Source organism: Mesocricetus auratus, unplaced genomic scaffold (assembly GCF_017639785.1).
Source record: "Mesocricetus auratus isolate SY011 unplaced genomic scaffold, BCM_Maur_2.0 Super-Scaffold_100018, whole genome shotgun sequence".
NCBI classification, from domain to species: Eukaryota; Metazoa; Chordata; class Mammalia; order Rodentia; family Cricetidae; genus Mesocricetus; species Mesocricetus auratus.
In genome coordinates this window covers 44,285,761-44,310,328 of record NW_024429199.1, presented here as the reverse complement: position 1 = coordinate 44,310,328, position 24,568 = coordinate 44,285,761, and the positions used below count along the sequence as shown (strand labels likewise).

Below are 24,568 nucleotides of genomic sequence, written 5' to 3'. Positions count from 1 at the left end.
TTTGTTCTTTCCCATAATCATCCGATCTTCTAAAGGTCTCACTCTGGACATCCCAGGCTTGCCTGGGACTTACTATGTAGCCCAGGCTGGGCTTAAGCTCTTGGTAATTACCTTGCCTTTTTAGTTCAAGTGCTGGGACTACAGATGGGTATGAGCCACCACGCCTCGTGAGTATTTTCTGACTACAGATTAATTTTGAGTCCTACATATTACAGTTAATAAATCTCTACCTCTTGCTCTAGAAACCTTAGCTCTGCCATCATCGTGGGAGATGAGGAGATTGATACCCTGCATCGCTGATATCCTACCCTTCATAGCCTCTGTCAGAAGTGTTGGGACTTCCCACACGGTCAGCGTGTGGAAGGCTCCAGAACTCCACTGTGCATCTCACAGATACCCAGACAAGGCATCACTGGAGAAATAGTTGGGGTTTTGCTGCTCAGAAGTAAGGCCTCCCTCACTGGAATCCACTCATCCAGCCACAGTACCTATCTGCTCTAAGCACAGTCTCAACTGAAGCCATCTCCCCGAACAAGACTGAGGGCAGAGAGGCCGGAAATGAGATGCAGAAAACGTGACCGAGAACCATAAACTGTAGGTGGTTTTTGTTTTGTTTTACTATTTTTTTTTGGCTCTTTACTCTTTTGGGGAGCCCATCACCCAGCTCCCAAACAAATACACAGAGCTGTATTCCTTATGAATGCCTTGGCTCGTTTCTAACCAGCTTTCCTTAAATTGTCCCATCTACCTTCTGCCTTTGAGCTGTCATCTTCATCATCTTCTACGCCATTCTTTGCTTCTCATTTCGTGGCTGGCTGTGTAGCCGGGTGGCTGCCCCTAGAATTTGCTTCCTTCTCCTCTGGCTCCTCCTTGAGCCTCTTCTTTGCTCTCTCTGCGCCTCCAGCTCCGCCTCTCCTTCCCCCTGCCTCGCTATTGGCCATCCAGCTCTTTATTAGACCAATCGGGCGTTTCAGACAGGCAAAGTAACACAGCTTCACAGAGTTAAACAAAGAATGCCACACATCTTTGCACCATTAAACAAATGTTCCACAGCAAAAAAAAAAAAAAAAAAAAAAAAAACCAAATGTAACGCACCTTAAACTGATATTCCACAATATATGTGGACTTCAGACCAGCAGACACCTGTTCCCTTCCCGGTTTTGGAGGGGAGGGGAGGAAAACGAAGCTGCTAGCAGGGCTGATCTCCCTTCTGAGGTGCTGGGGGAGGCTCCATTCCTTACCTCTTCCATACTGTGACAGCCACATGGTTCCTGAGCAGATGGCTAACCCCAGCCGTCTCTGCCTGGATCTCGACATCCTCCCCTCCCCCCTTCTCCCTGCAAGTTTCTCCTCACTGTGTTTTAGACATGCAGAGGCCCTGGACAGCCTTCTACTACCCTGGCCTTTTCTGCTGCAGCAGGCGCCCCTGGGCCCCTCAGTGCTTCTGCCCTGGATCTGTGAGGTGCCCACTTTAGCCCTGGATCTGTGAGGCGTCCCACGTTAGCCCTGGAGCCGCCGTGCCGCCGTGCTCAATGCTATGGGGTGCCCAGAGGGCATAGAGCACCAACTCTGTGCTGCAGCGACAAGAGCACAGGGCTGACCACAGCTTCTGCTCGTCTCTGCCTCTCCCACGCCAAAGGTCTCCACGCGCGGGGCAGCGCTCTACCAGCCCCACCCCTGCCCTGCATAAACCTGCATCCCAGCTGTGTTAACCCCAAAGTTTCTAGGAGAAAGACAAGACCCAAATCATCACGGCCAAGTGAATTAAAGCAAGCAGTTAATTAAGGCAAGCCTTCTTATTTGTGTACACAGGCTGCCTCCCCCTAAGGTGGGGTTCAAAGGGTCAGCCTTGGACACGGGCAAGATTAGGGCTGGTATAGCTCAGGGATAGGGGTTTTCCAAATGGGGGATTTGGCAGACAAATAGGTGGGGTTACAGTGGCAACATTACAAGGAGGTCATAACAAATCTTTTCAGAGACAAAGGTAGGGTTTGCAAGATGGTCACAAGTTTTTTTGTTGTTGTTGTTGTTTGGTTTTTTGAGACAGGGTTTCTCTGTGGCTTTGGAGCCTGTCCTGAAACTAGCTGTTGTAGACCAGGCTGGTCTCAAACTCACAGAGATCCCCCTACCTCTGTGTCCTGAGTGCTGGGATTAAAGGCTTGCGCCACTACAGCCCTGTTTTTGAAACAAGGTCATGGTTGCCTTTTCCTGGAACAGGCAGTGCAGAACCATTGAGATTACAGGTGGGGCACAGCCTGATCTTTGAGAACCAGAGATTTAATCAAACAGGAATGAACCTAGTTTGCCATTACTCTAAGATGGCTTTCAAGCCTAAGATGGAGGCAGGCTGGTTCAGCTGCAGGAGGATCAGAAGTTTACAGTCACCCTCAGCTATGTGCAGGTTCAAGGCTTACCTGAGATACACAGAAAGGGGGGAGGAAGTAGAGGGAGAGACAGAGGGGAAAGGAGAGAGAATATCCGATTTCTTCAACGGTTCTCTAACCACAGGATAAGGAAAGTCTCCCCCACTCTCCAACATCATCAATCATGGCTAACACTCTTGGAGGCACTATGCTACCTTCTCTGGGGCTCAGCTGACAGAATGCTTGCTTAGCATGCAGGAAGCCCTTGGATAAACCCCTAGCACTGCATAAAACAGTGGAGGTGGTGCACACCTGTAATGCCAGCACTCAGGATCAGAAGTTCAAGGCCATTCTCAGGTGTATGACAAGTTCTAGGCTGGCCTTAGGTAGATGAGAGCCTACCTCAAACGAAACAGAATAAGCACCTCTGAATCCTCTCTATGACCAAAACAACACCCACCCAGGCTCCCTCAAGACGTCCTGTTATGGGGAGGACTGGAAAGGATCACCAGGGTTCTGTGCACAGCTGCCACTACAGCATAAGCCATCAGGGCTGACCTAGAGCATACAGCCTCTCCCCTGAGTATCCTTCACCGTTTTCCAAAAACATTAAGCCTGAGAGTAGGCACGGTTTCTCCCTCTTCGGCTCCAAGAAAGCTTCTGAAATTCTTCTCTCCCAGAGTCCCTTCCAGCTCCAGGCATTTCACATTTCTTTCGGGAATATGTGCCTCAAAATACCCTAAGAACATTGGCGTTTCCGGTTGCCAGCCAGGACGGTCTTAATGATGGGTTTACAGTTGGAGATGCCCGGATCCATGTGAGAAACACAAAGCATAGGGTGACCCCAACCTTTAGTTAAGAAAGCCAGTTACGGCGACCCACGGCCACTTAACACCACACGTCCTTAGTGCGTCCGCACAGGCTGCACGCGCATCCAGAAGCTCCATGACCCCGCAGCAACAACCCCTGCGTGCAGCCTTGTTCTCAGGCTGTGGCTGCTTACTCCGCATGCCATCTCTTTGTTAACTCTCTGCTATGCGGGCGAGCACCAGGGTTTTTGTTGTTGCTTGTGTTTTGTGGATTCATTTTTCTTCTGGTAACCCCAGCACTGCCAATGATCTGGATGGCTCAAGGGGAGTATATATGTTCTGCCCTGACCCTAACCTGGCAGAGGCATACAGCCAAAATGAAGCTGCCATCTCAGCCTGCACCCAGCCCCTCCCAGCTCGGAAGAAACTGGGTTCTGGCTGTCAAGAATCCCACCCATCTGGAAAGTAGCCAAAGGGAACTAACTCTTCTTGCTAAGGACCTGGGCAGGAAGCTTGAGTCCCTGCTGGTATTTCAGGAGAGCAGACACTTGTAAAGCAGAGAGCCCTGTTCCTCACGTGTCTGCTGTTGATGGGGAGGTAAGACTAGACTGACATTCTTGAATTAGCTTATTCATATGCTTATGTGTATCAGCAAATCTATGTCAAGTATTCGATACTCAAGCAATGTGTAATTGAGGCTGGAGAGATGGCTCACCAGTTAAGAGGGCTTTCTACTCTTCCAATGGACCTGAGTTCAGTTCCCAGCACCCACACCAGGTGACTCACTATCTCTTGCAACTCCAGCTCTAAAGAACCTGACACCCTCTTTTGAACTCACCCCACCAAGCACACAAACACATAATCAAAACATAAAATAACTTTTAAAAAGAGCATGGAAACACTTGCATTTAAAAACAAAATTATACCAAGGTGTATGTATAGCTTGGTTTCCAAAGTATCTCTTATTTGGTTCTGAAACTCTGTATTTGACAGCAACAGTTCCCTTGCGTAATTCTCTGCAAGTTTCCGACACAGACCCCTCCACCCCCCAGGAGCACAGTGACTATGTTGGTCACACTGGAAGCAACATCTCTCCCTGGGCACACCATTGAGATGGGAGACTAAACAGGAAAGTTCGGAGAGCCAGGAAGGTGGAGGGAGAGACAGAGAGAAGCTATCTAAGGAAAGAGGCTGGCAGTCCAGGGAACCAGCTGTCCTCGGGGTCTCTGCTGAATTCAAAGGGACTTGGTGTCCGCAGTAGGGACTATTGACTCTCAGGATGCTGTGGCCACAGGGTCATCTTCTGGACAGAGGAAAGCTTCTTCTCGATTACATTCAGTTACAGCTTGTACTCCCGTTAAAGAGCACATGTGAGATTTCTGAGTTAGAGAGAGCCAGAATTCAGACTGCATCAGAATTCTGAACCTCGGTGCTCACCCTCCAAAAATGATGACCACGAGAGGAAAGAAAAAGCCCCATGTGATAAAGTATAGTTACATAAATATCCAGTTACTTTTTAATTTGGATTTTTTTTTTTTTTGCTGTTGTTGTTTAATCCCAGCACTCGGGAAGCAGAGGCAGGCAGATCTCTGTGAGTTTGAGACCAGCCTGGTCTACAAGAGCTAGTTCCAGGACAGACTCCAAAGCCACAGAGAAACCCTATCTTGAAAAAAACAAAAACAAAAAGTCATTTGCTATCCTTTGTTTAAGACTTGTTTTGAGACAGGGTCTTTTACAGTAGCCCAGGCTAGCCAAAACCTCAGATTCTTTTGGCCACAACCTCCTAAGTGCTGGGACCACAGGTTCCTATTTGTGAGGGAACCAGACCATGGTTGTTTAGGGTGGTTTTATTCTTCTGCAGAAACATTTGAACTGTCCTTTGATTACAAGCATTTAACCCCTAGCCTGGTGACTCCTGGGGTGAATTCTGGCCTGGGGAGTGACAGCCCATCTTCCACACATTCCCATTTTAAAGATACAGCTTCCCTGAGAAGCTGACAGTGTTGAAGTGCTCGCTAGGACAGCCCCCCAACCCCAATGATCCTTCATTCTGTTCTGGTAAAAGCCCGGTGGGGTCCCTATGCCATCCGGCTGGCCCTGTAACGGGCGCAGATCCAGCCCGGCATTTGGCAGTGCTTCCTGGCCCCAAGAACCCAGTTCAACCTCGCAGTAGTTTGTAAAGAGCAGGCAGGAGAGGAGGGCAAGGTCGTAGTTTCCTGAAATCTGGGTCAGGCCCAGCTCAGAGTCATCACGCCCTGACAAACATGTTCTTCCTGCACAGAAAGTTTCCAGTCAGACCTGCTTCTGCTGCTTCAGCCCCACAACCTCGAGTCTCAGCGGCTTGCCTGGCCTCAGTGGGGGCGGCACGAGCTCTTGGTCCCTCCATGTCAGGCACCAAGGTGACAAAAACCACGAAGGACCTTCAAGGGCTCACGCGGGCAGGTGAGGAGACAACAAGGCTGGCTCAGCCTCTTCCATCTAGTGACTCCGTAACTTCAATTCCAAGGTTTTCCATCGTAGAGTTTCTAGAATTTATAAGGAAGCCTACTTTACGCCACTCCCTATAAACACTATCGAGATGTATTCTTGTGTCTTCAAATCCATCCTTCTGTGATTCAAAGGCTCAGTTTCCCTGTCTGTACAACGGGCTGTTTCCACCTCAGCACTGCTGTGTCAGTGTTGGCTGATTTGGGTCACCCAACTGTCACAACGTTGGCTCTGATCTCTGAGGACCCGCCCACAGCTGTCAGTGGATTCTTATCTTTTAAGTGAACAGAAATAGAAATTTGGGGTTTGCTTTGATTTGTGTTTATATTTAATGGTCTCACTAGCAACTCCGTGTCACCAGTGACATACTTGAAATGCCCTTTCCTGGCCCGTGCAGCCAACCCAACTGGAACTGGCCAGTCAGGAGAATTCTCATTGCATCCTCTCGTCTCACGTCCAACAAGCCTGTGCCCCGTCGGCCAGCAATTAATGAGAACATCTGGAGTGTGACCTTTGCCTCTCAACCTCTCTTCTCACCCAGACCCCAGTAACACTCCCATCCCAGCCTGGTGCCCTCGGGGGCACCATACAACGGCCCTCTCCTTCCCAGAACCTGTGCTTCCTGAGCGGAAGACTTGCCTCCCTCACACGCCTTCCCAGGGTTGTGCCTTCCCGGTCCGGGCAGCTCTGCTTGTGCCACACAACCACCTCCAACAAGGCCAAGGCCAAAGGGCCAGTTCAGGAAGAACAGGAGCGCAGTAGCCTCTCCCCTGCTGGGTAGGTGACACTGGTCACGTGACTCTCTTGGTGCCTTTCCTGGGGGACCTGTGCTGATTCAGACACCAGCAATCAGACTCTAACCAGCTGACACTTGGCTCTTGTGTCAAGGACACTCTTGAGATTGGCTACCAACAGAAAGAATAGCCTAAAACAATGTCAGCCTGGAATTGATCAGGCCCTCAGAGTGAGTCCTTTTCTAATTCGGAACCCTGGAGTTCTTAGCCAGGGCAGAAAAGTATTTAGGTAACTCATGGTTTCAAGCCTCAGGGCCCCAGTAAACACCTTAGCTCAGGTATCTTCTGCCTTAATTAATCAAAACTTCCTCTAAGCTTGGGTTTGGTTTTAGCTGTTACAACTTGAGATAAAAAAAAACAACAACAACAACAAAAATGGAACTTTTGTTTAGACTGCAAGGTCTGTATCAAAGAGAACGATCACCTTCAATGACAAATTCAGTAGGTTGATAAGAGGCCAGACCTCAGAAACGTCGTCAAGTGTGTATCATTGGTCCTGGGCAGGTGGTGACTCAGTTGTTGAGAGCACTGGCTGCTGTCCCAGAGGACAGGGCACCACACAGCCACCTGTAACCCCAGTTCCAGGGGGTCTGATGCGCTCTTCTGGTTTCTTTGAACACCAGGCACACACATGGTACACATACTTACACCCGTACACATAAAAATAAATAAGAAAAAGAAAAGCAAAAAATCCTTAAGGTAAGACCCAGCTCAAAGCTCCCCGAGCCAAATCTTCCCAGGGAAGTCTTTACAGAGGTTGCTTACAGTTTGCCAGGGCTGGTAGACAGAGAAAACCCCTTTCCTCTTTCTGTGGGCAGGCCAGTTCTCTGCCTGCCCCCACCATGGGAAAACTGCAAACTGGAAAACTAACCCAATAACAAAGCTAGGAAGAGGGTGTTTCTTGAGCACCCACATTCCTAGCACAGCCTCAGAGCGGTGCCAGAGATTTTCAACAGCGGAGGCCTGCAGGATGCCCAGGGCAACATATGGGACTACTGCTCACGTCTCTAGCATAGACCTGGGCCGTAGATAACGTGTATAGAGAGGACGGGGCTCTGTGGGCACAGGGGACAGGCACTCCAGCAGAGGACAACCTGTCTTGTAAATGGCGACAAGGTATTGTCTAGGAGTCAGCGGTAAGTATCCGCAGCCAGGAAGGATTTCCCAGATGACGTGGGAAATGGGTTTTTCTAGAAAGGGAGAGAAGTCCTGATCCAGTTCGGTTTCCGTTGCTGTGATAAAAACACGGAGCAAAACCAACTTGGGGGTGGGGGAAGGGTTTGTTTTGCTTACAGGACACAGTCCATCATGGAAAGCCAGGGTAGGAACTAGAGGCAGGAGCCGAATCCCTGAAGGAAAGTGACTTACTGGCTTCACCCCCCTGCCCAGGAAGCACTGACCTCGGGCTCTCCTCCATCAATTAGCAATCAAGAAAACGCCCCCAGACACGCCCACAGGCAATCTAAGGGAGGCAATTCCTAGGCTGAGGTTCCTTATCTCCTCTCCAGTATCTCTACCTAGTGTCCAGTTGACAAAACCTAGCCAGCACAGACCCAAAGTGGACGCCCAGGCAGAAGCAGACTCCACCCAGTGCCTGGAAGCTGGGGCAAGAAAAAGGCTTTCCCGCAAAACCACACCTCCGCACCTGTTTTCCTAATCACACACACCTGCCTTCTCTTTTGCCAGACCGGCACCTGCCTGCCCTTCAGTACCCTTCCGGGAAGCACTACCTAGCTGCACCCTGCTCCAGCGTCAAGGTGCCCTGTTCTAAGGTCCCAGAACGCCTAACCGCGTTACAACATAGGAATGGTCTGCTGCCCGCTGTGAACGGGCTGAACCCAGGGCCCTAGCTGTGACTTCCGAAGGTTGAGTGGGGTGTGCTGCGCCCCCTCGTGGGAAACCTCGGGAATGAGAGGAACGCTTTGCCACAGACTTGACTGCCAAAGAAGCCACTTGCTGGACTCACATATCTTGAACACGACCCCTACACCCTCCCCCAACCTAGCTACAGGCTACCAAAACTCTATGGCTGCTATATGGTAATCAGATGCCTCTTAGTGCCTCAGTTTCCCAGAAGAAACACCTGTTTCTCCGAGATGGCGTAGGATGCACAGGGGCTATTAATGTCCTTAATTTAGATCCGGCAATCCATCCACCTCTGGAAACTGGTCCTGTAAACAAATCAGAGTATACCCTGGCATGTAAGCTCACACAGAAGGATACTAATGGTAGAAAGACACCAGAAGCAAACGGGATGTTCATCAAAAGGAACCCGGCGGCATCGGTCTGACACACACACACCAAGGAAAGGGGTTGTTGCCCTGGTGAAATCACTCGGAGGGATGTGTCAGAACTACTGATAAATGAGAGGAGCCCAGCAGTACGCCTCTTTCTTCCCTCCCCTTCCCCCTTCCCCCTTTATTTCCCTCCCCTTCTTTCTTTCCTCTCTCCTTATTTTCCTTCCTGAGTCCTCCCAGCCTGCTAGTTTATAGTAGCTGTCTCCAATATCGTGTCAACTGTGGTGGCATTGAATGGCATCCGCATCATCCCCATTTTCCTAGATTCCGCAACTCCAGAGCAGGACTACTGGCAGGGGGCGTATAGTGAGTAGTTCTCTGCTCATGGGGGAAAATACGCCAGAGTTGTTAAGTCACAGCAAGAACAGACCTGTGTATGGAACCGTAGAGCACCGGGAAATCAGTGCTGGTTTCTGTCACACTCAAACCGTGGAAGTCACTACCACTGTGCGTAGCAAGTGCTTGGTCAAGGCGGGGGGGGGGGGGGAACGGACGGGGGGGCCTTTTCTACCCAAAGGCTCAGGGTGCTTCTGCTAGGTCCTCACCGATGCCCAGGGAGTGTCCACATCTTGTGTTGCATAAGCGGTAGAGCCCTGAATTGTGGAAGTGATAACAGGGTTAGCATGAAGGCAGCAGGCCTGGGTGACGCTTAGGGTGCTGAGCCTGACTCTTCCCTGAGAAGCTAGGGTGGTGACAGTGACCCCCCCCCCAGCTGCCACAGGACCCTCTACGGCTGTTCTCCCGGGATCACAGCCCAGTGCCCTGCGTAAGTCAGCTCCAGAGGCCTGACTTCCTAGGGTCTATGCTCCTTGGAGTGACATCATGGGAAATCAGCACCAGGGAGGCTGGTCTCCTGACTTTCCGGAGACCAGACTTCCCTGGGAGTCGTACTCTTCTTATGGCACCTTCCCAGGTGACCTTAGGCTGGGTGTCCACAAGCAGAGGTGCCTCCCTGCTGCCTCTGCAGCCAGGTCTTCTTGCTGCCTGTGGGGTTGGCCAAGACTCAGTTGCCACCACAAGGGGGAGGCAGTGACTTAGCCTCACTGGGAGACCCTTCCAGGTTCAACTTCAAACTGCTAAGTGTGCTTCCCTCTTGACACGCATGCACTCTGGAAAAGGAGACAGCCTCTGATTGGCTCGCATCATCAGATCCTCAGAGGCAGCTTAGCCCAGCAGTGCCACCTTTGGGCGCATGAATATCCAAGGGAAATCAGATCAGCATCTCAGAGAGAGAAAGCAAGAAGACCCCACGTGCATTACAACCTACTCTCGCTGGCATGGGGCCAGCCTACCAGTCCACAAATGAATAAACCCGTGAAATACGGTCCATGCACCCAGGTCTAATGGAGTATTACCCAGTCTTCAAAAAGGATGAGATCCTGCCAAGTGGGAAGACCTGGGCAAACCAGGAGAACATTGCAGTAAGTAGATACGGAAATAAAAACACAACACAATCTCACTTGCATGTAGAATCTAAAGACATCAAACCCAGGGAGTTCTGGTCACCGGGAGTACCGCAGGGGTGGGATAGAAAGTTGGTCAAACTATATAAAGGGTATCAAGTGATAACCATGTAGGGGCAATGTGTTCATGTGCCTCTGGTTGACTATGCTGTAGCTAACTTGCTGTGTGTAGATCTGAAGCATGAAAGATGGAGGTATTACAGACAGACCTTATTTCAGGCACAGTGTTGGGCACTGACCACACATATGGACAGAACAGCTCGTGACCCAGCAAGAGACAGACACATGGAAAGCATCAGCGATGCATGTAAGTAGGATCATGGCCCTCATGTTGGTGCGCTCCCTACTAGTGTGGAATGCTGAGGTTCTTTTCACCATGTGCTGGCAAGACCATCTAGAAAAGCAAATCACGTAGAGGTGAAGACTGTGGCTCCCGAATAATTCAGTCTAAGAGACCCACTTGAGAAGTCATTCTCTGATTCTGACCCCATGAGGCCAGGGTTTGATAATGCATGCAACAAATCTCTACATAAATCTTTTTTCACATTTCAGTTTTGCTTTGGTGTGTGCATGAGGGGTAGGGTGTGTGCTCTTGTGGGTACATGTATGTGCACAGGTGAACCTGTGTGGAGGCCACAGTCATTGTTCTTGAGGAAGCACTCCCTTTGTTTTAGAGACAGGGTCGCTCACTGGCCTGGAACTCACTGCGCAGGCATGGCTGACCACCAGAGGTCCACGGAGATCCACTCATCTCTGCTCCCCAGTCCTGGGGAGCAAATGTGCACCCCTATGCCCAGCAATTTTTCATTACTTCTGGAATTTGGACTAGGATCCTTGTGCTCAGACAGCAAGCCTTTCACCAAACAATTTCTCCAGCCTCCCTTTGTTCTGTCTGTTGCTGTTTCTTGAGAAAGGGTCTTGTTATACGGCGCCGGTTGTCCTGGAACTTGATATGTAATCCAGACTAACCGTGAACTCAGACAATTCCCTCATCTCTGCCTCCTGAGTGCTGGAATTGCAGGTGTGGGCTATCACTTCCAGATCTGGGTTTGTTCTCATATGATCCATGGTATCTTAGAACTCACAAAACCATCCAGGAGGGCACAGCATTTATCTAAAGAAAGTTCCTAGCAGATGAAATATCCCAGATATTGTTTTCAGAATGTCAATAACAGATCATTTGTCAGGGGCTGAGAGTCTGTCTGTCTGCCAGACTAACTTGGTCCCTTCTGGGTCCCAAACCAGACAGCAAAATTAAAAGTTACCCTCCTACTTTCATGGTGTGTGTGTGTGTGTGTGTGTGTGTTTGTGTGTGTGAGCCCAGGTGGGAGGGTATTTGCTGACACATGGATAACTCATCAGTATCTAACCACTCAAGACAGGGACGGCCCTTCCCCCAGCCACCATTAACTGGCTACAGTCCCTCAGAGAGGAGTGGAGTTTCCTGAGGCCCTTCCCCTTTCCATGATGTAAAGTTGACTGGCCCAGTCTTGTACAGGCCTTCCATGGGTAACCCAGCCGTGAATTCATGACTTCAACTACTATATGATGGCCCAAAGACACCATTTCACAGAAGTGCCCCACCCTCCTCCTCCATATTCCCTGAGCCTTCTTGCGTATGCAGAGACATGCGTGATAGAGATGTTCCTTTCAGGGCCAAAGGCTTCACATGCCCTTCTTCCCCATACCTTGACCAACCGCGAGTCTCCCTGTTAACCACTGCTTTCTGCAATAAAAAGCTGCTCTGGAGCAGGGTGAGAGCCAAACCAGTCTATTTTTAGGAAGGTAAGCGTCTAGAGGTGAGTCTGACAGAGCGCCCACTTAGCTAGACCAGTAACAATGAGTTCTTCCCTAGGGCCCGTGGCCATGCCAACCACAGGTTCTTGGCCAGGTTTACAGTGCCAACTTTTGTGGTCTTTAATAGCTCCTCATTACTTCAGGGGTCATCCTGGGCGATTGCTTCATCAGGCATAAAAATCCAATTACAAAAAAGGCTTGTCATCACTGTAATTAATTCAGGCTAATCTAGATATACGGTCTAGACAGATCTTACCTATGTCCATGAGTTCAGGGGTTTCCAGCAGCTTTTCCTTGAGGAGTCTGATGTGGCTGTACAGGACAGCTAAGGAGGATGATGCCCCCCCCCAGGCTCTCAGCAACAGGCTGTCACTCCCTCCCCAGCACACAGGCTCAGCAGCCAGGAGGAACCGCCTCTAACTGGATGCCCAGCTCCGTAGCTTGGACTCCTTCAAGGCCCTGAGTCCTCTGCCTCCAAGCAGTCCAGGGTTGACAGTGAAGGGAGCAGGGACAAGGAGTGAAGGAATCCTGTGCTCACTTCCCCAGTGGGGTCCCCAAGTCACACAGGTCAGGTGGCAGTGGGACAGTGTCTCCTCTGGCTCTGCTCACACATGCTCTACTGTCTGATAAAACTTTCCAAGAGCTGCCGAGCCAGGGGCGAGACCCCTTTCCTGCTGGGGCTCAGGATTTTCATCTTGGTTGAAGACTTTCATCTAGAGAGAGGCAGACAGACAGAGACAGACAGACAGAGACAGAGACAGAGAGACAGAGAGAGACAGAGAGATCCCTAAATCTGTGACTCTTCATTGTATTAAAAGTTACTTTTTAATTTAAAATTATTGTGCGCACATGTATGCATGTGTGTGCACACGCGCGTGTGTGTTGTGTGTGTGTGGTGTGTGTGAATGTGTGGTGTGTGTGCATGTGTGTGAGCGTGTGTGAGTGTACGTGTGTGTGGTATTTGAGTGTGTGTGTTGTGTGTGAGTGTGGTGTGTGTATGTGTGTGTCAGTGTGTGTTGTGTGTGTGTGAGTGTGTGTTGTGTGTGTGAGTGTGTGTGTTGTGTGTGTGTGTGTGGTGTGTATGTGTGTGTTGTGTGTGTGTGTGTGTGGTGTGTGTGGTGTGTGTGGTGTGTGTGTGTGTCCTCCACATCACCTGGGTCTCACCTTTCTTTCTGTTGCTCATGTTTGTCTTTTTCTCAACAGAAAACACACATGGGTTTAGTTGTGCACCTTGCACCAGTCATTTTAAAGACTCTCTGGTGTGTGGCCTGGAAGGCAAGCTGGGCTGATAGTAATTTCCCACTCTATCCTTCTGTTTTGGGTGGGGAAGGAATCTTAGCAGAATTAGCAGGAGGGAGTTAGTTGAACTAGCAGGCATTAGCTGGGATCCAGTATTTCCTGTTCATTTGTAGCTGGACCTAAGTTGACTCTAGGCACTTTTCAAAATGAAACATCAGATTTTATTTCTTTTTCTTCTTTTTTTAAAATTGAAAATAGAGTCTTCTCTCATACAATACACCCCAATACAACTTCCCTCCCTTCACTCCTACAACCTCTCTCTCAGACTCACTTCCCTTCCTCCTCCATCTCTGTTCAGAAAAGAACAGGCCCCCCAAGTGACAAGAACCAAATGCAATACAACAAAATACACCAAGACAAGGCCAAAGCCCTTGCAACAAGACTGGACAAGGCAACACAGCAGGAGGAAAAAAGTCCCAAGAGCAGGCAAAAGAGTCAGAGACACATCTGCTCCCCCGGGTGGGAGTCCCACAAAACACCACGCTAACAGCAACAACGTGAACACGGAGGGTCTGGCACAACAACGTGAACACAGAGGGCCTGGCACAGGCCCAATGCAGCCCCACGCTTGCTGCTTCAGTCTCTGTGAGTCCAATGGAGACATCCAGTTTACACTCTTTCTCGGCCACGTCTGGCTGTGGATCTCTGCATCTGTTTCCATCAGCTGCCGGAGGAAGCCTCTCGGACGATGACTGGACAAGGCACCAAACTGTGATTATAGCAGAATACCATTAGCAGTCATGTCTTCGGGTTTTGTTGTTGTTGTTGTTGACAAGGCATATTTTGTTCTACCCTAGGACTCTGGTCTATCTAGTCTCAGGTTCCTGGCCATCCAGGCAGTGTCAGGCACGAGCTCCCTCTCTTGGAATGAGCCTCAGGTTAAATCAGACATCATTTGGCCACTCCCACGAGTTCCGTGCCGCAATTGCCCCAGTTGGGACAGATTGTAGGTCGAAGGTTTTGTGGCTGGGTTGGCGTCCAGGTTTCTCTTTCCCTAGTCTGCAGAGTACCGTCCGGAACCAAAGAGACTAGAACTTGGGGTGAAGGTTCCGGGTAGGCACCACCTCAACCTCTCCACATCCATTGAGCTGTTTGGATGTTGTCCTCTCTGCAATGGGGCCTCTGCCGTCAGTCTGCAGAGAGTAACCCTCTGTCCCAGCATCAGCCTGGGTTGTTTGGGGATCTCCACAGGACCCTCTCAACCAACAACTCAGCTAAATGAAACCCAGTCCCACCCCTGGAAGCCTTGCCTGGCTACAAGACATGGCCAGTTCAGACTCCATGTCCCCCATTACTAGGAGTCACCCCCATAAATTCTAGTAAGTTTCCCCTGCATTAGGTCTACTTGGACCCCCAAGTGCTCCCTAGTTCCAGCCATCTCTCCTTGTATTCTCTATCTCCATCCCATCTCTCCTCTTCCTTTGATCCCTCCTGCTCCCATGCCCACCCCCCAGTCCACCCACAAAAATCTATTCTATTTTCCCTTCCCAGGGGTATTCATGTGCTCCCCTAGAGCCCTCTTCTTTGCCTAACCTCTCTGGGCCTTCAGACTGTAGCTTGTTTATCATTTACTTAACGGCTAACACCCACTTATAAGTGAATACATACTATATTTGTCTTTCTGGCTCTGGGTTACCTCACTCAGGATTATTTTTTTTCTGGTTTCATCCATTTGTCTGCAAATTTCATGATGCCATCTTTTTTAACAGCTGAGTAAATACTCCATTGTGTAAATGTACCACATTTTCTTTATCCATTCTTTGGTTGAGGGACATGTAAGTTGCTTCCAGTTTCTGGCTGTTGTGAATAAAGCAGCTATGAACATAGTTGAGCAAGAGTCCTTGTGGTATGGTGGAATGCCTTTGGGTATATGCCCAGGAGTGGTATAGACAGGTCTTGAGGTAGACTTATTCCCAGTTTTCTGGGGAACCACCATATTGATTTCCACAGTGACTGTACAAGTGTGCACTCCCAACAGCAGTGAAAGAATATTCCCCAAGCTCCTCACCTGCATGAGCTGTCATTTGTGTTATTGATCTTAGCCATTCCGACAGGTTTAGTTAAGATGGCATCTCAAAGCAGTTTTGATTTGCATTTTCCTCATGGGTGAGGATACTGAACATTTCTTTAAGTGTGTCTCAGCCATCTGAGTTCCTCTTTGGAGAATTCCCGGCTTAGATCTGTACCCTATTATTTAATCGGACCATTTGTTTTCTTGATATCTACTTTCTTGAGTTCAGATTTTATTTCTCACCGGCCTCTCTGGACAAACATGAGCAGCTCATGCTGCCCACTGTGCTCTGAACCCTGCCTGCTGGGACAAGCATGCGAGGCTCCACATGGGTGAGCGCTGAGGCTCCACATGGGTGAGCGAGTGCTGAGGCTCCACATGGGTGAGCGCTGTGGGCAGCAGCCCCTCCCTGCGCTGCAGCAGTGGGGTGGGCTCCCCTAATGCTTGCACCCCACGGTGCTGCGTTGCCTTTGCTGCCTCCTGGGTCTTTCCCTTTAGCCCCTTCCGTCGCCATGGTCTGCTTTCCAGCTTGTTTATACTGTTTCAGTTCAGCTTTCTGAAACCTTCCCTTTCCCCTCCACCAGCAAGCCCTGAAAGGATAAAAAAGTCCTCAAGGAGAAAAGGACATGGCACCAAGCAGTGTTCGTGGCTCCGATCCCAGTTTCACCCTCTTCAGGCACTCCTATGAGTGAGATTATCTTTAAATACTGTCCTTATTCTAATAAAGTCATTCCCCCTCCCCCCATGTGTGTATGTACATGTGTGTATGTGTGTGCTGTGTGCATGCACAAGTGTATGTACACCGTGTGTTTTTCTTTGTTTGTTTGTTGTTTTTCGAGACAGGGTTTCTCTGTATTGTTTTGGAGACTGTCCTGGAACTCCCTCTGTAGACCAGGCTGGCCTCGAACTCTCAGAGATCCGCCTGCCTCTGCCTCCCCACTGCTGGGATTAAAGGCGTGCGCCACCAACCCCAGGCCACCATGTGTTTACATACACATGCATGTGGAGGTCCTGTCTTCCACCTTTTGTTTGAAACACGGTCCTCTCTCTCACTGACCTGTAGTTTCATCACGTATGCGAGGCTAGCAGGGCAGGAACTTCGGAGATCTTCCCGTCTCCATCTCTGTGTCCCTGGCATCCCTGGACCCAGGAGCATGTGCTGCCACGCCCAGCTTCTTGCCTGGGATCTGGAGATCCACACTCAGGTCCTCACACTTGCCAGTGCTTTGCCGACTGAGACTTTGCCTCGGTCCTCCAGCAAACCTTGTAAAGTCTTCCCAGGACTTCCATGGCCTGAATAGCGAGGGCGCCTCGTCACAAGGAGTGCCACCCAGGGGAAGGGATGGGGTGAGGGGAAGAGCACACAGAGGGATGGGAATGTGGGTTCACTGCCTGTGGGATCCCAGGCCCTGAGGACCATGCTGTGCAGCCATGTAGAACAGCATCCCTGCTCTCCCAGGAGACGGAGGTCCAGGAGATGACAGCGCTGCCCAGAGCACCCTGTCCTTGTAGTTCGGAAGCATCCCGTGGAAGGGAGTCTATTGGGTTTAGAGCGATTCATCCTGAACTGCGCTGCCTATGTCCTCCTGGCCCCATCTCAACAATGCACACTTGTAGGAGATGTTGCAAGGTTCCCTTTGGTTATCCACCCAGGCATCCAATCCCTACTCGGAATGATGGACGTGAGTCACTGCCCCCATGAGCCAGTTGGGTGTGTAATCCTGCATGGGTACCATACTGTTACCCCAACCCCCACTCCAGGACAGGCTGGACCATTGGGTCAGGATAAGGACTTTGGTGGTATCAAGGCCAGAGGGGTCAAGGACAAGAGTGTTTGTCTTTTGTCACCTGTGACTGGAATAAAGCCATGAACACCTCAGTAGTACCATGGCATTTCCTCTTGTAGTCTCTTCTCTCCTTCTATATTATTCTCCCAACCCCTCTGGCCTCACTAATGAAGGGAAGGGACTTTTCTTTCCCAGAAAAAAAGAATAAAAAGGATAGGCTGAAGTTTGGACTAGCTGAATAGTTTACAATAAACTAGATCACTAAAAGTCCAAACTCGGTATCTATGGTTATGTGTGGACATGATGTGTGAAGGTATGCAGGTATGAAAGGCCATGCTGTGTCTGTGTGTGCATTGGGTTATGCTGTGTCTTGAGTTGCACAGGGCCACACTGTTGAGCTCGTGAAGTTCCACTTCTAACACAAGGCTCTCCACGCCTAATTCTCCATCTTGGGTCATAGCAAGCTCATTACGCACTCTTGAGCCTGTACCCCCCATCACCCCTGATGGAAATCCTGCAGGTTATGGATGATAGCAGGTGGTCCTCAGTCCTGGGGTGTGGTGGGCTGGTTGCTTTCCTACCCCAGGGCATTGCCCCTAGAGAGCTTCCAAGTTACACCATCAATGGAAACATCTGAGGAGCATAAAAGCTTTTCAAGTTGATGATGCAGGGGTCCGTGTCATTGGGCTTTGACCTCTGGACACACAGCAGACACTTTGTAAAGCTGACTCCCCGCAGAGGATTGGATGAAAGCCCCACCTCCTATATGTTTGCAGAACACTTCAAAGATATTTTTCTTAAAAACACAAGTCTTTGCCAGGGTGTGTTGCTGTGAAAGACCACTAGTTCCAGCTACCTGCCCATGCCCCCTCAGACATAGGGGGCTCCCATAATGGGGCTCATGCATGTTCGTGTTGCCCTTATGGACTCTCCTGAGGTGAGGGCCATCACTGCAGCATGTCCCAACACTGTGCTGGCAGTGTGCTCAGAAAACAGCTTGGAAAGCAGCTCAGGAGGTTGGTCAACTGGTCAACCCTCTGTCCCTGTCTTGCTCTCACATAAGTCACGTCCTTATATGGCAAAACAAGGCTCTGGGGAGATCACTTATGGGGTGAATTACAGATCACAGAAGGGTGATATTGTTATGATGTTGAAATGTTGATGACTGTGTGTTACAGTGTGGTACTGGTGCTCATTTCTCCCTCAGTGAAGGCGTGGCAGTGACTGTTTTATTCTCAGAAATGAGAGATGTGGTGTATCTGTGGCTCTACTCAGTTGCCCAACCATTGTTAAAACAAAATATAATCACAAGGTGTGGGTACTTTGATGTTTGGGTTCTATGTTCTCCCTCTGTACAATGTAGCATCCCGTAAAGTATCCTGGGGCTCATGGAGTAGAATTACTGATCAAGAGACTATCCCATAACTGTTGATTAAGGAAGACATAGAAAGCCAAGTAAAGATGACAGGGACATATCATGATGAACAATGGTCAAGCAGGAGATTCTTAGACATCACCACATGTTCTAGCAACCAGCTAAGATCAGTAATGATGCCTCTAGCTCCCAGCTACAATAAGTGACAAGTAACTTGAGGTCTGGTGGACTGGCTCATTGCCAAAGCCTGACAAGCTGAGTTCAATTCCCACGGTCCACAGAGTGGAAGAAAAAAACAACCCCTGCAAGCTGTTCTCTGACCTCCACACCCGTGCTATGGCATGTGCATGCCCAGACACATGTGTACCCACAAGCACAAACTAAATAAACCTAATAAGCAAACTAGCGACTAGCAAAAATAATAGCAGCAATTGCGTGGAACATGCACATAATACACACAAACATGTATGCACATACATAGACTTTATATGTGCACGCATTCATTGAATGACAAAACTGAGCAGCCTAAATTGAGAAATAAAACACTTATGAGTTGAAATAATGAGTATTAAAGTAATCTAAAAATGTTTTTCCCCTAAATGATTGTGATTTTTCTACTAACCACACACAAAGTTTAATGCTAAGTTTATTTTTAATTTTGTCTCTGTGGGTGTGTGCACATGAGTGCAGGTACCTGCAGAGACCAGAGGCTCCCCCTGGAGCTGGAGTTAAAGGATGCTGCAAACACCCAGGCCCTCTGCAGTATAATGAGCCACCCTCAAGTCCCCACTGCTGGGTTGTTGATTTTTTTTTAACTAAACAAAGTTAACATAATATTTATCTGGAAAATTGCATAATTAAGAATAAACAATGATAAGGAAAATATTGATCTTTTCTACAAAAGAGCTGTCCTGTCAGATTTGAAGAGCATTTTAAAGTTAAAATGATTTGGCACTGGGACGATGATAGCGCATGGATAAAATACTTACTGTGCAAGCATGATGACTGAGGCCCAACTATCAGAAAAGCTGGGCCTGGTGGAAACACTCTTGTGTTACAAGCACTGTGGAGATGACAGGCAGTTCTTGGGGCTCACTGGCTGGCCAGCCTGCAGTGAGCCAGCCTTGCCTGCAGTGAGAGAGGCATCCTTACCTGCAGTGAGTCAGCCTTACATGCAGTGAGACATCCTTACCTGCAGTGAGTCAGCCTTACATGCAGTGAGACATCCTTACCTGCAGTGAGCCAGCCTTATCTGCAGTGAGCCAGCCTTATCTGCAGTGAGCCAGCCTTATCTGCAGTGAGAGAGACATCCTTACCTGCAGTGAGACTTCCTTACCTGCAGTGAGTCAGCCTTGCCTGCAGTGAGCCATCCTTACCTGCAGTGAGAGAGACATCCTTACCTGCAGTGAGCCATCCTTACCTGCAGTGAGCCATCCTTGCCTGCAGTGAGCCATCCTTACCTGCAGTGAGACATCCTTATCTGCAGTGAGCCATCCTTACCTGCAGTGAGAGAGACATCCTTACCTGCAGTGAGCCAGCCTTGCCTGCAGTGAGCCATCCTTACCTGCAGTGAGCCATCCTTGCCTGCAGTGAGCCATCCTTACCTGCAGTGAGAGAGACATCCTTACCTGCAGTGAGCCAGCCTTGCCTGCAGTGAGCCATCCTTACCTGCAGTGAGAGAGACATCCTTACCTGCAGTGAGCCAGCCTTGCCTACAGTGAGCCAGCCTTATCTGCAGTGAGCCAGCCTTATCTGCAGTGAGCCAGCCTTATCTGCAGTGAGCCAGCCTTATCTGCAGTGAGCCAGCCTTGCCTACACAGTGAGATCCAGACCAGTGAAAGAAGCTGTTTCAGAAAAGAAAGTGGATAGCAACCAAGGAGGTTGTCCTCAGAGCTCTACATGCACACCCACACACATGCCATTGTACTAAATGGGAAGCCGAGAGCATCTCCCCTAAAACCAGGAACAAGGCAAAGATGCCCACTGCCATATCTCTTGCTCAGTACTGTGCTCTACGTCTCAGACCAGTAAGACAAGGAAAATACACCAGCAAGACGCACATAGGAAAGAAAGACACCCAAGGATCTCTCAGCAGATGACATGGTCCTTGGATAAGCTTAGAGAAACAGGAAGCAGCACTACTTGAAAAGAATGCCTAAGATACTTTATTGAATATAGAAATCACTTCCTGGGAGGCGCTCTATGATCCCCACCGCAGCCAGGATCCAAGAGAGAGGGATTTACTTTCTCTTCCCCTTTTATTCCTCACCTGTCTCACATACCCCTGTCCACGCCCTGGGCATGGACAGTATCTTGGGTATGCGATCTTTCCCCTACAGGCAGAAAGATGTAAGAGGCCTGTGCAATGAGAACAATCACTGAAGGAACTGAAGACATCCGGAGACAGGAAAACCTCCTGTTCTCGAGGGCTGGCCAAACTAACATTGTTACAACTACTATGCTGATGAATGCAGTCTATAGATAAAACGCAGTCCCCTTTAAAATTCCAATGATGTCCCATGCAAAAATAGAAAAGGAATTCTAAAAATTCACATGACCCCAAACAGACCCCCCCTCTCCAAATAATCCTAAGCAGTGAGGACATGACCAAAGATGTTGTAACACCTGACCCCCCCAACTATACTGCAGAGCTGCAGTGACAAAAACAGCATGGCATTGACACAAAGACAGATACGAACACCCAGTGGGGTAAGATAAAGGACACAGAAAAGCAATCACAGCTTATAGACGAATTAATTTAGACAAGGATGTAAATACACACACACACACACACACACACACACACACACACACACTGGTGGGGGGAGCCTCTTCAACAAATGCTGCTGAGAAAACCCATGTGAAGGAACAAAACTAAGTCTATATGTCTTACCCTGCACCAAAAAAAAAAAAATCAGTCACAAATAAACAGAAGATCTTAATGCAATACCTGAAGCGTTGGAATTTCTGGAGAAACAATAGCACAGAAAACAAGCCCCTCAAAATCGCATGTGGATCACATGAAATTTAAAAAATAAAAGGTTCTGCACAGCAAAGGAACCCATTATCAAAGCAAAGGGACAGCCTGCTGAGCAGGAGGATGTCCTCGGCAGGTGTGCATCCAGTGGGGACTGACCTCCAAAACCTGTAGGAAGCTTTCGAAGCTTTAAATCCAAAAGATCCAATCAGTAAGGGAGCCAATGAACTAGACAGACAATGGAAGAATGTAAATGGCCAAGTAAGAACTGAAAAGTGCTCAGCATCCTTTGCTATCAAGGAAGCGTCACTGAGATTTTTGCCCGACCCCAGTCAGAACGGCTATAATCAAGGGGGAAACAAACAAGCGTGGGGCTGGAGAGGCGTCCAGCGTGGAGAGCGCTTGTCCTTGCCGAGGACCTGGGTTCAGTTCTCAGCACTCACATGGTGGCCCACAACACTCGTGACCTCCATTTCAGGGGAGCCCAGAACTTTCCTCCCACTTCCCTGGGCAGTGTGCCCATACAGTGGTGCTCACACACACATGTAGGCAAAACATGCATACGCATACATACATACAAGTAAATATATCTTGGGGGAAAAACAAAACAAAACAAAAGCTGGTAAGAGGTTGGAGACAGAGGAACACTTCTATAGTGCTGCTGGGAACGTAAACCGGGCAGCCAGTTTCCACTCTTGGAATACTGTGGAATGCCGTTGCACAAGTTCCAAAAAAAAGCTACTTCCGGAAGTAACCACATGACCCAGCTCTTCCAGGCCACGGCGTACACTGAAGGCTTCTTTGGTGGCATTCTCTCACAGCCACACTGAGTGCTGCAGCTTGCACAGCAGTCAAGGTGGAAAACCAGCCCCAGAGCTCCAGCAACTGGTAAATAGGAGAGTGCGGTGCATGCAGACAACGGAATACCGCCAACTAGGGCATGCGCGGGAAAACGGGCAGCATTGGGGTTAACGGGCAGGCAAAATGAGCCAGACTCAGAGAGACAAGTGTCGCACTTTTCTCTCATATGTAGAATTTAGATTAAAATATGTGTGTATGTTGTGTATGTCTACGTGTGTGTGTGACATGAGTGGGGAAACAGAAATGTCACTCGTAGAGGGAGGGGGTCTAAATGGAGTGCCAGGGGCCAAGAGAGACTGATGGAGCCATGTGACATGGAAGAATAAGAATAAGGGAGTCTTTTGGTAGAAAGGGATCAGCGAAAGGGGAAATGGGATTGAGAGCCCACATCTGCTACTTCATATGCTGACTCCTTAATCAAAAACACCACCACATAATGGTGATCATTATAGCCTATATTAAAAGTTCAAACTCAACAGAAATTACAAAAGCAACAATTTTTTTAAAGTATTGAGATTTTGACCACATTTGTAGGTCAAAGCTCTTACAATGCCAAAGACCAAAAATAAGTGGCAGGGTCCGGGAGCCAGGGGGACAAGTTTCCAGGTTTCTAAGGGCACCAGTGTTGTGTTCTCAGCGCTGGCAAAGGACAGGCTATTTCTGGGTTGCTGTGCGCCTGCCTGCACCCATTTCTGTTTTTCTGACCTCTGTGAACCCATGAACCAGAGACTCGGGAAGACCGTGTATGGAAATGCTACCACAAACTCAGAACCCTTATGGAACGGCGAGGGAAATGTCAAAATATTCCAGCGTCTACAGGCCATGTCGTGTGAGGGGGGTTTTCAGACGCTGTGTCCTTTTAGCCTCAATTTTAAACACCATGGGGGCCTGAGTCATAAAATTCTCAGGGCACAAAAGATGGGATTTAAAGGAATGAACTTTACACAGGAACAACAGGACCTCAGCTGATAGGGGAGCCTCTCCCTACACAGAAGAAGGGGTGCCTGAATGCTAGTGGGGGATGGCTGAGGGGACCATTCCCATCATCTGTCCAGTATTTGCATCTATTACCCGATAAACAAAACCCACAACCGACTCATCTGGTTAGTTCTAACATAAAATCTAGATAGAGCATGTTCTGCTCACTGAAATGACTACTCTGTGTGCACACACATGTTCATACATGTGCACATACGCACTCACACAGACACATGCACATTTATTAGAGACGAATAATTGTGTTTTTTTTTTTTTGGTTTTACGAGACAGGGTTTCTCTGTATTGTCTTGGAGGCTGTCGGTCCAGCCTGGCCTGGAACTCACAGAGATCCGCCTGCCTCTGCCTCCCAAGTGCTGGGATTAAAGGCATGCACCACCAATACCCGGTGAATAAATATTTCTTAAAAATTAAGATAAACTGTTAGCAAAGTGTGTAAGCGAAGAAGGGGAGTCAAGCAGCTGAATGCATTCGCCGTTCTCTGCTCCCGAAGATAGTTCAGGCGGGTGTGCCCAGGCGCTGCTGGCTCCTCCCATCCCGCCATAAGGGACTGTACCCCCTGAACTGTGACAGTAAAGCCTTTCTCCCCTAGGTAACTTTTCTCACGGTATTGTATCACAGCCATGGGGAAAGAAACTCAGACAGTGGGAGCAGTTAAAAGGAAGGAAAGATACAAAGTGTCAGTGTGTCAGCGAGACGAAGCCCGGTTAAACGCTGCTTATAAGAAAGAGATAAAGTAGAAAGGAAGAGAAGCCAAGCTAACAGGCAAAGGACGGCAAAGAGTTGTGGCATGCTAGCACTAGACAAAAGAACCTGGCGTTTCTGCCCAGCAAAGAAAAACGTAGACCAAGCAAGAACCACGAGTCAAGACGCTTTCCCTAGCGTAAAGGGTTGATTAATTAAGTGGGTAAAAGAACCCTGAAACTCTGTGTACATAACCACAGAGCTTCAAAGACCACAAAGCAAAAACCAGCGGACGTGAAGGGGACAAGGCCCTGTGACTACAGTGAGAGATCAGTAAGTGACAAGCCAAGTGTGCAGGAGCCGAAGGAGCTGGGTCACAGGGGCCGCGCTGCTAGAGTGGCCTATTGGCCATCTATACCCCCCACAAGGAGAAAACCACACCCTTTTTTTATAGTACAGTCAGAATGCTTCCCAAGATAGTCACATTCTAGAAAGTAAGTCTCACTGAGCTCACAGTGCTCTGGTCACACACTTCTGGCCGCAGTGGGGAGGGATATACGTCAACGGT

The 24,568-nt window shown here is 49.1% G+C and overlaps 1 long non-coding RNA gene across 1 annotated transcript; it reads left to right on the top strand.

Moving 5' to 3' along the window:
* The first annotated feature begins 9,877 nt into the window (after positions 1 to 9,877).
* On the top strand, positions 9,878 to 16,053 carry LOC121132833. The gene is made up of 3 exons (XR_005869483.1): positions 9,878 to 10,171; positions 10,433 to 10,520; positions 15,905 to 16,053. It is a non-coding gene; the product is annotated as an uncharacterized LOC121132833 (long non-coding RNA).
* Positions 16,054 to 24,568: the final 8,515 nt, after the last annotated feature.